Source organism: Triticum aestivum, chromosome 4B (assembly GCF_018294505.1).
Source record: "Triticum aestivum cultivar Chinese Spring chromosome 4B, IWGSC CS RefSeq v2.1, whole genome shotgun sequence".
NCBI lineage: Eukaryota > Viridiplantae > Streptophyta > Magnoliopsida > Poales > Poaceae > Triticum > Triticum aestivum.
Genome location: NC_057804.1, coordinates 541919806 through 541938568, shown reverse-complemented (window position 1 = coordinate 541938568; position 18763 = coordinate 541919806).

Below are 18763 nucleotides of genomic sequence, written 5' to 3'. Positions count from 1 at the left end.
TTTATGGTGTAGGGGGTGGGCTATTTATAGCCAGGAGGCAACCCGACCTGATATGTCCAAAATGACCCCGGATCACTATGGAACTAACACGTGTCCAATGGTCAGATTTCAAACACACGCGGCAGCTTGGCTTGGGCTACAAGCAAAGCTGACTAATCCAGCTCTGGATAAGATTTACTCTCATTGTCTTCGCTCGAAGACATAGGATTTGGTTGAGCATCACTTCAATCACTCTGACTTTGTTCAATTGGACCCCACTTAACAGTACGGTGGTTCCTATGACTCAATCAGAAGAAAAGGAAACTACGAAACAACTAAGTCTTCGCACTCCATAGTCTTCAAGTGAATAGCTTCACGCGTCATAATCTTCATCATGAATGTCTTCACGAACCACCATTGTCTTCAATGTCTTCACACATTTTTAGGGGTCATCTTTGGTAGGTAAACCGAATCAATGAGGGACACTACCTGTGTTATCCTGCAATTCTCACAAACACATTAGTCCCTCAACCATGTTTGTCATCAATACTCCAAAACCAACTAGGGGTGGAACTAGATGAACTTACAGTCTCCCCCTTTTTGGTGATTGATGACAAACTGGTTGAAGTTTTCAACGCGGATAAAAGTATGTGAAAGTTCAGTGTCGTGAGTATTGTCTTCATATATATGACGAGGCTCCCCCTGAAGATGTGCATATAAATAGTTTGCTTTTGAATGCAAATGCACATGGCAGGTTTTGCTTTGTGGAGGCCATCTTCAAAGTGTGAAGACAATGCATCATCCATATAAGAAGATAATGAAGATAATGATATACATAATGGGAAATGGATGTCTGCGTAATGACTTCATGCAGAATTTATCATTGCATCACAAAGTGGCAGCAAAAGTAGCAGATGACCATCAAGTTTAAATGTTACAACTCAAAAGCCAAATGTTTCAGAATGACAGTTATAAGAACTTATCAAAAATTAAGCAACCACCCATATGGACCCGCTTGAAGACTATCAACTCATATGCTTCTCCCCCTTTTGTCAGTAATGACCAAAAAGGTTTGAAGACATAGAGTATCTACTCGTTCCCAGTTGAAGACGGTGTTGGAGCAGCAGGGTCGACGGTGGAGTTAGGTGGTGCAGACGGGCCTTGTGCAGCATCATCATGCTGAGCAGTGAGAGCAGGCGAAGTGGCGTCATCTTCTTCATCGACGACTCTCGCAACAACAGTTGCATCCATGGATGAGTACTCAGAATCTTCAATGGAGGGTGTGCGATGCCAACTTGCATTTTGAGGAGGCCTGGAGTCAAACTTGAAATTTTCAATGAAGCCATCCGTGTGAAGTTCATCTTCAGCGCAGATCAAGGTGAGACTCTTCAAGGAATGGCGACATGCTTCATGTGCAACAAACGAGTTCTTGGTGGCTAAGTTGCAAATGCGATTGCCATCCACCAAGATACTCTTCATCTGACGCTTTAGCCAGTCAGGTCGTTTGTCCTGCTTTTGATGTAAATCCACCAGAAGCTCACGGTCATTAAGAACACGGGGACGCTTCAGAGGCCTTTGCGCAATGGTGCTTGCAGTGGCTTCGGTATTTGCATGGTGCAGTAGGCGCAGGTTGCCAGCCAAAGGATATGCAGGAGTTGCAGCATTGGGCACATGAATACCATCAATGGGCTCTACGAAGCTCTGGAACTCAGCATTCTGAAGGTGGAGGGGCTTCTTTCTAGGCTCAGGGTAGATGGCTTCAACTGACATATCAACATCAGGCAAGAAGACAATGTGATTGTGAGCTGATGACCGATAGTCAACAGTTGAATGAAGCTTAATCAAGCGCATCACCCATGGAGCATAGAACTTCAGACCAAACAGATCAATCCCGGAAGCAGCAATTTGTTTGATGAAGAAATCCTGGGTGTTGAATTTGATGCCATTGACGATATAGAACACCAAAGTCTTCATGGAGCCTTCAAGTTTGGCTTCAGATGAATGGCCTTTTATGGGCCAGAGAGTATGCCTCAGAATGTGATATATTGTGCGTGGCAAATACTTGAGGTCCTCAGCAAAGAATTCCTTTGGATATTCAGCATCTTGGGGCAAAGGCTTCATCATGCTAAGAATTTGGCTCATGTTTTGCTCTGGCCTTTGAAATATGCTCTGCAGTTCATTCTGATAAAGCAAACAACCAGGTTCGTATAACTCACCTGGAGTGGGCAGGGAAGTCAGCTCGATGATATCCTGAGATTTGGCTTCGTGATGCACATCACCTATCATCCACTCACGGATCCAAGTCTTCGGATCCCTGTTGTAGCCTCGAATGTGCAAGGTGGCATAGAACTACAGGAGGAGCTCTTCATTCCAGTGCTCTTTATCAATGACAAATGCCAGAAGACCAACATCCCTGAAGCAGTCAAGGGCTTCTTCCAGACATGGCAGCCCAGCCATAGCATCACAATCCAGACGCATGTGCGGAAAAATCCTGTCTTGATTGTACAAAATGCAAGAGTAATAGCTTCGCTGTTGGTGGCTCCAAAATCTGTCAGATGAGATCCTTCGATTCTTGTAAGGGTTCTTGGCACTGTCAAAGAATGTATTGTCTTCTCTGAAACTGAGCACGCTGAATGAGCCTTGTGTAGTTATAGCGCTTGGAAGCCTTGGCAGATGCGGCTTTGGCTTCTGGACTTGAGGCCTTTGCTCCACATGATATTCAATTTGTGGTCCTAGAGCGGTAGGAGGAATCATAATTGGCTAGCAAACAGTGAAAAGCTGATCATCACAATCGAAAGCCAATTCCATGGTGTGAGGCCGTGGTGGAGGAACAACGCCATCAGTGATGACTGGCATCACAGTAGCTTGAACATTCACATAGGCTTTAGGCTCCACATTGTCTTCAGCCATGACAGGGTCATTGCCTTCAGTAGCAGGGTTGGTGACAACCTCATTCTTTTCAACCTCCATTTGGTCAATGACCGGAGGGTCAGGCACGATCACATTCTCTTCAAGAATGACTTGATCAACAATAGGGGGTGTGGCTTCTCTTTCTTCTTCTCTTCTCTCTTCATCGGCTAATGCAACCGGAATGTCTTTAGCAGCAGTAGCTTTGGACGCTTGAACAGTCACAGAAGGATTCTCTTCAGGGAACACTTGACGTGCCACTGAGCTGGATTGTTGTGAATCTTCTTCTAGAATGGTGGACATGGAGACGGATGGCTTGAGACCTTTGCGAAGCCTACGAAACGCTAGCGACGCCTTTGGAGATGGAGTGGTCTCCATGTAATTGTCATCATCAAGTACCGGATAGGTAATAACTTGAGCTAGTGGAGTGCGGGGTGTCTCATCTTGAATGGGGGTGTCTTCTTGTTGGTGCTCAGCCCATGAGTCATCCTGAGCAATTGGCATCAATGGACAACCATTGCTAATGTATTCACTGCTTGTAGGAGTAGGCGATGATTCCAACTAGCGTTCAAGACGATGAAGGACTTCATCATCAACTATATTGTCTTCATGACCAATGTCTTCAGCTACGTTGGGGTCAACAGTTGGAACTTCTTCAGATTCTGGTGCCTCTGTAGGAGCAGGCTCATGAGCAACGAGACAACGCTCACGATTAGCAGAGGCAGGATATGCAAAAGAAATGGGTTCAACAACGAGGGGCTCTGGGGCAGCAGCACATTCTTTCCTTGAAGACTTAGGGCCCTTAGTCTTCAGCTTTTTCTTGGAAGGGGCATCATCAGATGTATCCTTGTGCTTCCTCTTCCTGGCTTCTGCTTCAGCCTGCCTAGTCTTCTTGAGCTCAGAAGAAGCTGAGGGGACCTTTGGCTTCGAGTCAGTCATGCTGGTAGGGAAGACAATGCTGGGTTGTCCCTGCCTTGCAGTATTAGGATTAGCTTCAGTATGCTTCTTGCTCTTCTTAGCAGCCATTCTGGGATCAATGCCAGGACGCCCAAGAGCTTTCCTCTTTTCAGCTTCATTGTGCGCTTGCACACATTTCTGAGCATAAGACTTCATGCGTTCTTGAGAGCCTTTGGCCTCTTCACGCTTCTTGTGAAATTCAGTTTTGAGGTCATGCAACATCTTCTTGAAGATTTGCACATCTGCCGCACTGAGCTTGTGCATGTTTCTTGAAATGGGCCTTCTCATAGTTAATCTTGTTCTTGAGCTCGACGATTTTCTATGCCAAGGCTAGCTCATTAGCAATTGCAGAGTGGAATGTGACACTGATGCTCACTGGCAGCTGCAAACTGTCAATGCTGATGTTCTGGTCATCGAACCACTCATCAATGAAATTGTTCAAGATGTTAACATCAAAGAGGGCAGATCACTAAAGATCTCCGCCTCTTGCTTGCTCTTGATCAGCATCTCAAGGGCTTCATCACCAAGATCTTCATTGCTTGACAGATCAATGGTGTCTTCCTTGTTTCGCAGAACGGCAACAGGAGTGAGGGGTTTCCTAGTAGCCTTCTAGGGCAATGGCTTCTTGGTCCTCTTGGACACACGAGACAAATCTTCAGACTGCACACTAGATTCAGGCGGTGCAATTTTCAGTGATTTCTTGGTTGAAGATTTTGGAGCGACGGAGGCAGATGACTTTAAAGCTTTTGCCTTCTTCTTCTTCTTCTTCTTCTTCTTTGGTGGTGATGGAGCATCATCAGAATCAGCTTCTTCAGCAGATTGCTCCACAACATCTCTTTGGGCAGTAATATGAGATAGAAGCCCATCAAAGTTGCCAAAGGGGCCAATCCTGTTCTCATTGGCTTCACGAGTTCCATTTGGTCTTGGAGCGGAGGGGCCAGGGTTGAAGTTGAGGCCAAACTTCTTATGGTTCTTAGCCGCTGAATCTTTTGCAAACTGTAAGTTGCGCTTGAAAAGATTGTCTTCATGACACCATAGGAGAGATGATGGGTCAGCATTCTCAGGTTGTGGTCCTCTGACCATACAGGGATAGAACCCCTGTTCAATAGCTTCAGCCTTGTTCTTCAGTACCAAGTTTCGGTACAGACAGTCACCCCACGGGCGCTTGATGGCATTCTTATCAGCATATTCAGGTGTTACAAACATGTACTTGAACCATTGCTCTGCCCAATATCTTTGGATCCACTGGATCCGGTTCTTGGGCTGGGTGTAGCTCTCCTCTGGGTCAGACTTGTAGAGTTCATAAAGATCTTCAGGCAAATCAAGTGCAGTGTTGCCATGGTGTTGCCTGCCTCCTTTTCGTGCAGACTTCTCTGAAGCCATAATGCTCAGACTGATTGGCTTCAAAACTGTGAAAGGCTTCCATCTGCTGGTCAGACAAGAACTAGCTTCAGGAGATTCGATGTGACGCTGTAAGAATTCTGCAAATGAAGGCAGACTATGAGAACCAAGGGATTCTCCCACGGACATGTACGTGTGACAGCATTAGAGATGTGAGGGAAGGGGAAGAGGTCATATGCATTTTCAGAAGATTTTGAAGATAAACCAGTTTAGAAGACATTGACCTCATAGTGCAAAGACAATCACTTATTGAAGGAAGTTGGTTCCAGATTTGTACGAATCCTTGAATAGGTACAAGTGAGGAATCTAACTAGTTTTGACGCATAAGTGAACATACTTTGCAATATATGAGATTCAGAAAGAGACAGATCCAGATTTGGAAGTGTATAAACCACTTTTGGTTGAAGTGGATGGATTTGACAGATCGAAAAGACTGTAAAAAGTAGGTTTTAATTACCACAGATGAACTGCTAGACGAAGTACGAAGTAGACGGGAGGCCGAGCAGTCCAATCTCCCGCGCCCTAACTTGGCGGCAGAAGACACTTACGGCGGCGGCGGAGAGGAAGAGGTCCGCGGCCGGTGTGAGTCGGCGTCGAAGAAGTCGCGGCAGCTAAGCGCTTCGTCTCTGGCATCGACGCGAGCTAGCGGAGGCGCTAGGGTTTGAGCGAGGTGGCGAGGTGGAAGAAAGAATTTTGACAACGAGGGGTGTGTATTTATAAGAAGGAGGAGGGCGGCGCAGTGCAATTATGCGGGTGCCCCTGGCGGTTCATATCTGAGGAACATGTGGCGTGCATGCAACTTATCAGGAGTTAATCTATGTTCCCACGCACGCCTGGATTGTCAGGTGGTCGTTCCGGCTTCTCCAGTTTTCAGGCAAACGATAGAACATTAAAAGCAGTTTTTAAATGTGTGTCTCTGTATCTTCTGCTGACAAGGACGCGGACAAGATATTTGACAAGTGTCAACAGAATGCACATGACTTGAACAGAAATAATTTGAGGGAGTAGCACAGAAGGGATTAGGGCCCGATCACATTCACTTAGGTCAGAAAAATAGCAACATGAAGACATAGCTATAAGTGAATGTTGTAGAGGACAGAACACATATGCAGATATAATTATTACTGAAGACAAATAAACATTACAAAGATATAGATTTGAAGATAAACTAATGTTGAAGACAATCCAAATGTGAAGATAATGCAGTCATGACGCCAAATGAAAATCTTTGAATTTTTTTGGTGGTGGCGTTACCCACCATATAGGAAGTATTAGACCCAGACATGGCGCACAATTATCGTGGCGCTCCGAAGTCAAATTCCACTTTAATGTATTCACACTCAGAGGGTAAGTCTTCATTGATTGAAGAAATACGTTACCTCGTGTGTTGCACATCTAAGTCATCAACATGCATAAGCTTTAGGATGTGTGTCCATTCACTGGACATTTGAGAATTCTAAGATATTTAGCTCACACCGCAGCTTGCAAAACTTCTTCTCATCCAAGGGCTTAGTGAAGATATCAGTCAGTTGCTCTTCAGTGTTGACGTGAATGTATTAATGTCTTCCTTGTTGACATGATCTCTGAGGAAGTGATGACGAATCTCGATGTTCTTTGTCTTTGAGTGCTGAACTGTATTCTTGGAAAGCTTGATGGCGCTTTCATTGTCTTAGAAGAGTGGCACATTCTTCGTGTTGATGCCATAGTCCTTGAGAGTTTACTTCATCCAGAGAAGCTAAGCACGGCATGATCCGGCAGCAATGTATTCATATTCAGCAGTTGAGAGTGATACACAGTTTTGCTTCTTTGAAGACCAACAAACAAGAGATCGTCCAAGAAAGTGACATGTTCCTGAAGTGGACTTGCGATCAACCTTGTCACCAACATAATCAGCATTAGAATATCCAACCAGATCAAATGTTGAGCCCTTTGGATACCACAATCCTAGTGTTGGGGTGTGAGCAAAATATCTAAGTATTTGCTTCACCACTAGGTGATGCGACTCCTTTGGTGTCGCTTGGAATCGGGCACACATGCAAACGCTAAGCATAATATCAGGCCTAGATGCACATAAATAGAGCAAAGAACCAATCATGGAGCAGTATACCTTTTGATCAAACTCTTTACCATTGTCGTCAGGGCCGAGATGACTTTTGGTTGGCATTGGCATCGTGTACCCTTTGCAGTCTTGCATTCCAAACTTTTTCAGGCAATCTTTGAGGTATTTTTCTTGCGATATGAAGATGCCACTGCATTGTTGACGGATTTGAAGACCAAGGAAGAACTTCAGCTCCCCCATCATGGACATCTGATATTGCTCTTGCATCATGTATCCAAACTCATCACTGTATCTCTTATCAGTGCATCCGAATATAATGTCTTCTACGTATATTTGACACACAAATAGTTCACCATCATATGTCTTCGTGAAGAGAGTGGGATCTAGTGAACCAGGTTTGAAGCCTTTGCTCTTCAAAAATTCCTTCAGTGTGTCATACCAAGCGTGAGGTGCTTGTTTGAGGCCATACAGTGCCTTGTTGAGCTTGTACACCATATCAGGATACTTAGGATCTTCAAAACCAGGCGGTTGAGCGACATACACTTCTTCCTCAATTTTGTCGTTGAGAAAGGCACTTTTCACATCCATTTGGTACAGAAGAATGTTGTGATGGTTGGCATAAGCCAGCAGTATGCGAATGGCTTCAATTCGTGCTACATGAGCAAAGGTTTCATCGAAGTCTATTCCTTCCACTTGTGTGTAGCCTTGAGCAACGAGGCGAGCTTTGTTTCTGATAACTTGTCCAAGTTCGTCTTGCTTGTTGTGATAGATCCATTTCGTGCCAATGACATTGAGCTTGCGACGACCAGGACGTTTGACAAGCTCCCAAACATTATTCAGGTCAAACTGTTGAAGCTCTTCTTGCATAGCTTGAATCCATTCAGGTTCCATGAAGGCTTCTTCGACTTTCTTGGGTTCAGATATAGAGACAAAAGCAAAGTGACCACCGAATTTTGCTAGTTGTGTAGCTCTTGATCGACTAAGAGGGCCAGGAGCGTTGATGCTATCAATGATCTTCTCAATTTGGACTTCATTTGCAACCCGAGCATGAGCTGGACGAAGATTTTTTTCTGACTGACTATTGTCTTCATCTTCAGCATTGGCTTTGGACTGAGCATTGTCTTCAGGTTGATTAGGTGCAGAAATGATAATCTCATCCTCAGTCTGATCCTCTGTGGGTATGATTTCTCCAGTACCCATTAACTTGATAGCTTCACCTGGTGTGGCTTCATCTAGCACATTTGGAATGTGCTCTTTTTGTGAGCCGTTAGTCTCATTGAACAGCACATCCACCGTTTCACCACTTTATAGTGAAAGAGGTTGAATACTCTGTAGGTGTGCGAGTCCTTTCCGTAACCAAGCATAAAACCTTCATGTGCTTTCGATGCAAATTTAGATGTGCGATGTGGATCTTTGATCCAGCACCTAGCACCAAAGACTTTGAAGTAATTGACATTTGGCTTCTTACTAGTCAGAAGTTCATAAGATGTCTTCTTGAAGAACTTGTGAAGATATACTCTGTTGATGATGTGGCATGCAGCATCAATAGCTTCAAGCCAGAATTTTCTTGGAGTCTTGTACTCATCAAGCATCGTTCGTGCCATCTCAATGAGTGTTCTATTCTTGCGCTCCATGATGCCATTCTGCTGAGGTGTGTAAGGAGAAGAGAACTCATGTTTGACGCCCAAAGTATCAAGATAAATGTCGTGGCCAGCATTCTTGAACTTAGTGCCATTGTCACTCCGGATGTTCTTGATCTTGATGCCATAATTCATCATGGCCCGGTTTGCGAAGCGTCTGAAGACATCCTGCACTTCAGTCTTATAGAGAATTATGTGCACCCATGTGTATCTTGAGTGATCATCAACAATAACAAAGCCATAGAGATGTGCAGTGGTAGTGAGAGTAGAGTAGTGAGTAGGGCCAAATAGATCCACGTGAAGCGGCTCAAAGGGGCGTGAGGTAGTCATGATTGTCTTCGAGTGATGCTTGGCTCTCATCATCTTTCCAGCTTCACAGTCACCACATAGATGATCCTTCTTGAACTTGACGCCCTCGATGCCAATGATGTGCTTCTTCTTCGCAAGAGTGTACAGGTTCCTCATGCCCACACGTCCTGGCTGTCGATGCCATAGCCAACATTCTAAAACCTTTGCTAGAAGAAATACGACAAGTTGTGGTCCTGCTGAGAAATCTACCATATACAGATCACCTCTTCAATAGCCTACGAAGACTAGAGATTTGTCAGATTCCATTAGCACAAGACAACGATATTTTCCAAATATCACAATCATGTTCAGATCACAGAGCATTGACACAGACATTAAGTTGTAACCAAGGGATTCAACAAGCATCACTTTATCCATGTGCTGATCCTTTGAGATAGAAACTGTACCAAGACCCAATACCTTACTTTTACCAGTGTCAGAGAATGTGATGTGGCTCTTAGTAGATGGACGTAGGGTTGAATCCATAAGAAGACTTCGATCACTAGTCATGTGGTTGGTGCAGCCGCTATCCATGAAGCATTCAATGGCTTTCGGAGTTGTACCCTACAGTGCAGTTAGCGGGATAGGCTTCACTAAGAGTATTGTGAGCAGAAACATGTAGCGAACAAGCATATTATCAAAGTTTAAATCCTGATTAGGCATGATAGGATGCTCGTCAAGGAACCCTGGGACGAAATACATGATAAGAGCATTTGAGCATTTTATTATCTTGCGTCCCACAAGATGTTTTAGGTCTCCAGCATTGTCGTCAGAAGATTTTTCTTTCCGGCTGAAGACCTTTCCTTGCAAAAGAAGTTAATTCTTCTTAACCACCCACATCTTCAAGGGTGGCTTAGAAGCAATGAGTCTAAGTGCAGCATCTGAGAACATTGGCTTGGGAGCCCTAGCAAATAGCTTCGCAGGAGGAGAATAATACTCATAAGAATATGCAAAAAAGTTCTTAGTTGTGTTAACATAGTGGTTAGATGAAACACGCTCATATTCATGAGTCTCATAGCGATTCTCCTGCAAAAGATTGGCATTAGGGTGACCATGAGTAGTCCTCTGTCTGTATGAAGCCTTTAGACCATATGACGCCTTTGGTCGGGGGGTTTGTCTTCTTCCCAGGTGGTGTCATGATGACATTCACGGGAAGCTTCTCAAGATAGCTTTTGGGCACCCAGATCTTCTTCTAGGGTGACCCATTCCTACAATTAGTACCAATGTACCTGGCAAACACTTCACCATTTCGATTCTTAAACAACTTAAAATTTGCATCAAAGGATTCATCAATGATAAGTGGATTAGCACAAGTGAAGCCAGATAAAGTCGATGGGTCCACTGACGGATCCTTAGCAGCAACCCAGGTGGTTTTGTGGTACTGCTCAGGCGTCCAGTATGAACCATCAACGTTCATTTTCCTCTCGAACCCAACACCCTCTTTCCTAGGGTTTCGGTTCAGAATCTGTTTCTTGAGGACATCGCACAAAGTTTGATGCCCTTTGAGGCTTTTGTACATGTCAGTCTCAAGCAATGTCTTCAACCTAGCATTCTCATCAGCAATAGTAGTGGCATCCTCAGAAGAGGGGTTAGTTACCACATCAGTAGTTGAAGATATTGCAACATCAGAGGTAGTAGAACATTCAGCAACAGAGACAACATTATCGCGCTCAAGACACTTCAAGCATGGTGGAACAAATTCTACCTGAGGGGTACTGATCTGTTGGGTGAGTAGTGAATCATTCTCCTTTTGAAGATCTTCATGAGATGCTCTCAGTTTCTCTAGATCCTGCTTCCTTTGAAGATAATCGTAGGAAAGATTTTCATGAGAGGCTGAGAGAGTTTCATGATGACTTTAAAGATCTTCATAATTAATGCGAAGACTTTTGATGTATTCGATTAAGGACTGAGTTAGATTCATTTCCGCGTCCAACAGGTCATCGCTTTTGTCTAGCAGCTTTTGAATATGTTCCATAGCAGTTTGTTGCTTAGTTGCAATTTTAGCAAGTGTCTTATAGCTAGGTTTGGAATCACCAGAGGTTACCTTGACACTACTTTCCATGAGGCAATAGTTTTGATCAGATGGCTCGGATTTGAAAGACATTGTTTTAAGAGATTCTTTGAACTCGCAGAACCACGGGTCTTGATGGGTTCGATGACCCTCATAGACATCAGAAATCCGGTCCCAGATAAGCTTCGCATTGCAAAGATGCATGATGCTCCTAAACTTGTCATTGGATAGACATGAGCATATGATATCCTTAGTCGTGATATCCAAACGAGTGTACTTTCAAATGTCGTTAGCATTCGCCATCTTGCATAAATCGGCGAGACCAATCTCTGTGACAATCCATAGTTCACTGTTCATGGCAAGGAGGCGCTTCTTCATCATTACTTTCCATTTGGGATAATCTTGACCATTAAAAATAGGACACGCAGCAGAGACTTTGATTATCCCTGCAGTCGACATAGCTAAAACTCCTGGTGGTTAAACCGAATCACATAGAACAAGGGAGTACCTTGCTCTGATACCAATTGAAAGTGCTAGTTATCGACTAGAGGGGGGTGAATAGGCGACTTTTATGGAAGTCTTCAAAACACAGTGGTTTTGAAGACAAACAGGTAAACTGAGCCTAAATAGTAAGCATCGGAATGAATGCTACACTAAGCAATCATAAGTCTAACATACAACAAATGAAAGCATGAAGACTAATTGCAACTAGGTAGACATGATCAGAAAGATAGATAGTACGAAGCTAAACAGGTAATAGTCTTCACAGTGTGAAGTCAAACAGATTAGATAGGCAAGCAATGACTTCACGAAGACACCTGTAAAGTAAGGAGAGTAGAGGATAGAACCAGAAGCTTGACGAAGATAAGGATTTGGTAGACCAGTTCCAGTTGCTGTGACAACTGTACGTCTAGTTAGGGAGGCTGAGATTTAACTCAGAAGACCGTGTCTTCACCTTATTCCCCTTGAGCTAAGGACACCCAGTCCTCACCCAATCACTCTGGTAAGTCTTCGAGGTAGACTTCCAAACCTTCATAGACTTCGTTCACTGGCAATCCACAATGACTCTTGGATGCTCAGAACGCGACGCCTAACCAGCTAGAGGATTCACAGTCCTTAAGTGTAACAAGTCTTCAGATCACGCAGACAGAAAGACTTCAGTGATGCCTAACACTCTTTGGCTCTGGGTGTTTTGGGCTTTGTCCTCGCAAGGATTTCTCTCTTAAATGCTCCAGAGGTGGGTTGCTCTCAAACGACAAAAGTCGTGCGCTAACTCTGAGCAGACACCAATTTATGGTGTAGGGGGTGGGCTATTTATAGCTAGGAGGCAACCTGACCTGATATGTCCAAAATGACCCTGGGTCACTAAGGAGCTGACACGTGTCCAACAGTCAGATTTCAAACACATGCGGCAACTTGGCTTGGGCTACAAGCAAAGCTGACTCATCCAGCTCTGGATAAGATTTTCTCTCATTGTGTTCGCTCGAAGACATAGGATTGGTTGAGCATCACTTCAGCCACTCTGACTTTGTTCACTTGGACCCCACTTAACAGTACAGTGGTGCCTATGACTCAATAAGAAGAAAAGGAAACTACGAAACAACTAAGTCTTCGCACTCCATAGTCTTCAAGTGAATAGCTTCACGCATCATAATCTTTGTCGTGAATGTCTTCACGAACCACCATTGTCTTCAATGTCTTCACACATTTTTAGGGGTCATCTCTGGTAGGTAAACCGAATCAATGAGGGGCACTACCTGTGTTATCCTGCAATTCTCACAAACACATTAGTCCCTCAACCATGTTTGTCGTCAATACCCCAAAACCAACTAGGGGTGGCACTAGATGCACTTACAATAATGAACCAACGTGAACCATATCAATAACACAAGGATGATTCACAATGAAATGAATGATTCAAACAACCTTGATTTCGAGATGAGTATGAATAGAGTTTACAAATCGTTCTTACAACTTGGAACTCCTCTTACAATAGTGAAGGCTGAAAATGACGATGGAGATGAAAGGACCAAAACTAAGAAGATCTTTGGTGGTTCTCTGGATCTCTTCTCTCTTTGTTCTGGTTGCGGTGGCAGCGACTAGGGTTCTCTGATGTCCTCTCTCCCTTCACGGAAGTGTCTTGTATAGACGTGGTGGAGCTACTGGCGCCTCATACAACCATCCATGCGAGCGGGTGCACTCGCATGGAAGGCCGTCTTTAGTTCTGTCTTGCTTAATGGCTTGGCCTTCAACATGAAAGTTGCTCCATTTTACTTGATTTGTCATGATTCTCCTTGGTCTCCTTCCTGCCAAACAATGGAAAAATGGATTTTCTTCTCTTTTGAAGGATTAGCGTTAGAAATAACCGAGAAGCGGTATGAGTCCGATGAAAACCAAGTAAAAACACTTTGCAAATACTCGTAAATTATCGATCCATCAATAAACACATTAGAAAATATCATCACACACGATTGCCTCTAGGGCATATCTCCAATAGAAGTGTACTATACCATTCAAGATTTGGATAAGCATGAAGATCTTCAAAGTGGACAACAAAACCACTAGTTTCATCTCTATGTTTCATGTCACGTGTGATGAACTTTGTGTTAATTTTGATGAACTTGGTGTTGTCTTTTTACATTAACGAACTATGGAATAATTAGGTATTACTATTTGTGTTTTGGATTCATTTCAAATGTGTTTGATATTATTCATAGCTGAAAAACTTTCCTGCTGTCATCGACAAGGTCAGGACGGCTCCGGTATGGGAGCGGTGACAACGGCATGTCAGCGACTTGTTCTGGCGGCGACAATGGTCGTTCGGTGTGTTGAAGCTCAAAAATGGCATGATCACAAAGAGTGACCTGGGGCTATAATGAGATGAGGTTAAAATTATGAGTTCAAGTCACCATTTGATGGATTTCTTCAACCCGATTGAAATAGATATAGAGATGATCCAAAACGGAGCTTGGATGAAAATGTTATGACAATCTTAGAGATGCATGTATTAACATCAGACCAAAGAATGACATGAAACCTAATTAAGTTTGCCTCTGATAGAAAAAGTTACAACTGCAAAGTTCTTCATCTCGTCGAAATAGATGATTTTGATATAAAAATCATCCCCATCCAAGGTCGTATGTAAAAGTTACAGACAAAACCATGCGTTGCAGCAATGTTTGGCCGGATCATCCAGGCCGGGGTCCGAATCATCCGGGAAATCGAAGCACCGAAAACAACACACAATCGCAAAAACCACCTACTTTTTACCCTAGTTTTACATTCCTCCCTTGTTCTTTCTCTCTCGTTCTTCGTTCGTTCTTCGTGTTGAAGGGCAGCGATCCTCGAGGCTCTAGGGGTGGGCGAACCGACCTAGGGCAGCCCATAGCCGCCGCGCGTCCAGACAGGGTCCCTCCCGGGCATGTGCGGTTTCGGGTCCTGAAAAGCACCCGCCGGATTGCTTGTGTACCACGCTTCTGGACGGGTCTCCTTCAGCGTGAGCTGCGGTGCATCACCCTCGGTGTTGGAGGTACACGGTGACGTGTTTGTGTGCGAACACACTTTTTGGCGACTGCGCTGGGGACGAAGCTTTGAATGGTCTCCGACCCGTTGTTGCTACAAAGAGATCGTCATCTAGGGTTTGCAATCTATAAAGGTAATATGAATACCCAATTCACATATGTAGATGCAAATAATGCATATGTTGTTGCTAGATCATCTAATGAGCATAATGTATCAGCTAGCCCTAGCTTTTCAATCATGCATCTAATTATGTGCAAGGGCCGATGCAACAAAATCTCCATGATTCTACTTCATATAATTTTAGGAATATGCAACATATGTATCCCAACTCCCATGCATCGGCAACCCCACAAATTTATATGCCAATGAATAACATGATGAGTTCGGTTAATCAAGTTGAGACACCCTATGTAGGAACTTCCAATGGTATGCAACAAAGTGTTTCAAGTTTTTATTCATCGGCAAATAACTTGCAGTACGCTAATCCAAACGTGCCAGTGGATAGGGGAATTGGCCATGTTACTACTAGTTATTTGGCCAATTACCCTCAAACATCATATGCTACACCTAACGCTACTAATTTTTTGGCACCATACGCAATTGTTGATGTCCATAATTCGGCTCCGCACCTTCATGGTCATGGCCGAATAAGTGAAACTTCTGCAGGAGCACAAATGCCTTCACCTACTACCGTGGCATATCATGTCACCCCAACACAATTACAAAATTTCGGCAACATCTCATTGCCGAAAGAGTCTAAAAGCATCGGAGGACAACCATATACAGACTGGATGGTTGAGAACAAGCTTACATTCTCTTGGGATTTGTGCAACTCCAGTCGACATGAATTAATAGAAGGCGGGAAGCCTCATGATTTTGCTGCAGTAAAAGCTAGAGTTGTGCAAATGGTGCATTCGTCTAGTGTTGTACCATCTAGTGCACCCCCTAAACAATTGTAAAGTTTCGACACCTCATTGCTGGAAAAGTCTGAAAGTATTGGGGGGCAATCTCATGAGGAGTGGATGGAAATTGAGATGAAAAAGTTTAAAGCTCGCAAAGTTGAGATGTGGGCTAAAATTAGACAAGAGCAAGAAGCCTTGCAAATTCAAAAAGATAAAGTTATTGATTCAAGTAACAAAGAAAATTCGGTTATTAGAAAAGCCGAATCAAGTAGTATATATTCCGAGTCCATCAAATCCAAAGAGGCAAGCATTATTGAGAAAGGGCATGGAAATCATAGCAAGGCAGTCATGCTTGATTTTTCTAAAGTTAATGGAAACTACTTCTTGCCCTATGAGTTTGTGCCATGGAAATTGACGAGCTTCAAGGACAAGAACAAGTAGCCGAACAAAGTTTGGTTGAAAAAGATCTTCAAATTTATGATGCACGGAATCAAGAAGAAAATTGTGACGCGGTGTTGGGAAGCCATCCAAAAGCAAAGCACGATATTATTCATGCCATGCAATCATTATGCTCTCCCAACATATTTGAAGAGGTATGTCTAGCCAGTAATTTACCTATTTTCATATTTGGTCACAACTTTAGTGTTGATGCATCTATTAGAAAAAAATATCATAAGTAACTTTCAAAGACCAATGAAGAAGGGTAATTTACTTGTTAGCAATAAAATTGTTACTAAGCATATCGATAAATATATTGTACCATTCAGAGAGACCGATAGAGACTTGTTACTACACCCAAAGCATTTCTCATTGCTTTATTTAAACTTCATATATAATTGGGTAGCTTTCCTTGCATCATACTTTGCTTACGCATGGTCTCCATTGAGACATGTATGTTCTAACTACTTTGATTTCAGAAATTTAAAGTCAAGATTAAAATCTTTTGAGAAAACCGATGCTAGTATAGTTTCTTATTTAAGGACATCGGAAAAAGAATGTGAAAGAGAATTCATAGCCGAATGGGAAGATGCCAAATTTGAACCATTCGTTTGCTTAACTCCAAAGCCGTTCTCACAACAAGATCAGCTAGAAAACAAAAGGTATACCTTCGATTCAAACATGTGTGATCGAATCTTTGATTTGTTGTTAAAAAATAATTACATTAGAATTCTTGATCACTTCATCAAGCCATCAAACCAAGGACGAATGTATTGTAGGTTGCATCATTCGTTCAAACATAATTTTGAGGATTGCAATATGTTTCGTCAAATAGTTAAAACGGGGTCAGGCCGGTGCGGCGGCAACCGGAGAAAGCCCTGGCGGCAGCGAGTGTTGAGGGGGGGGACAAGGCGTGCGCGCATCAGGCGCAGTCGGGGTTGGCATCCGCGAGGAGGAACGGGGCGGCGCGGGCGAGACAGGGCCGCGGTGATGCGGTGACTGGCCGAGACGGGGACGCGGGCGTAGAGAGGCGTCGGGGGTGACCGCGGGCGTGGTCAGCGCGACGACCATGGGCGTAGGGAGCAGAGGGGAGTGGAGAGGGGCGAGGCCTCACAGGGGTTCGCAGGGTCCGTGGCAGCGGGGGTCGAGGGGGGCGACGGGGACGACGGGCGACGTGGGAGCAGGCCGGTGGGGAGGAGGAAGCAGGACGGCGGGGAAGTGGCACCGGTGAGTTCCAGGCATCGACGAGCGCGCGGGGTCGAGGGGCGAGGGGATCGGGATCCCGATCCAGATCCAGCGGGGGGAGAGGAGTGGTGCGAGTGGGAGTGGTGGGTGGATTATGGTTTCGGGAGTGGGGGTGGCCTAAGTAGGCCAGGGGGTGGGCCGGCAGGTCACTCGGCCACACGGCCAACTGGGCCAAGCCCAGTCGGGGGGGGGGGGTAAAGTTGTTTTCCTTTTATTTTATTTTTGTTTTATTTTATATTTCTGTTTTACTGTTTTTATTTTAGTTTCCTTTTGAATTTGGTTTTATAAACTACATCACTGGTTCCTAATTTAGCTTTAATAAGTATGCCATTGCCCCATAATTTTTTGGCAATAAAACAAATAGTTTAATATTTTATCAAATTAAAAAGGGTAGTTAGTTAAATGTTTTGCTGCTGTTTTAAATATTTTAGTGCACTTACACCTTTTATAAAATTGTGGATTCTCCACAATAATTACCTATGCATTATTTGGCAACACCCCAACATTTTTGTTTTAGTGTTTTGAAAACTTTGACTGTTTGCTGAATTTAAATTTGAATTTGAATCGGTTTCTAATCAACGCGAGTTACTCTTAGTAACCGAGGTGACATGGCATCATTATGAGGGGGTTACTATAACTTAATTACCCGGGCGTCACAATTCTCCTCCACTACAAGAAATCTCGTCCCGAGATTTAAGCGGTGGAGTAAGGGGGGGGGGAGGTGTTGGTAGCGAAAAACCTAACGAGTCTTCTCGGTCTTTGCTGCCCTTTCGAAGAGGTTGATCCCTTTCATCTACGTCTTCATTTCTCTGCTTCAAGTCACCATGATCAAGTCGTCATCCTTTCTTCGGTATCTCCGTTGTCCTACGAACGCGACCCAGGGGAAAAACTACGGAAGAACGCATCCCCACAAAGCTGGGCATCTGACGATGAACTCAATGGAAAATACACAAGGTACCCCACAAGTTGTATTTCTGTGAATTCGTTGTGTGCAATATACGATGGTACCAAAGTTTCAAACGGGTAGGCAATCATTCGATGACTAGACAGAAGCTGGAATGGGGGTTTGAACAACGAGAATAACATGGTGTTTGATTCCAGGATGAATAATGGTATAGCATTTAGCTCGTGAATCACATACGAAGCCAGGTGCACAGGATACATTAGAATCTGGGTTGTAAAGAAGAGTCAGGTTTCGATCCAGTGGACCTGTGGGTTATGGGCCCACCATGTGGGTTGAAAGTAGGAAGGGTGGTGACATATTGCACAACCCCGACAGGGAGGCATGTTAATGAATAGCTTGTCAGCTATGGTGGGAACAATGTCGGTACCAAGGACGGGGAATGAAGAGAGC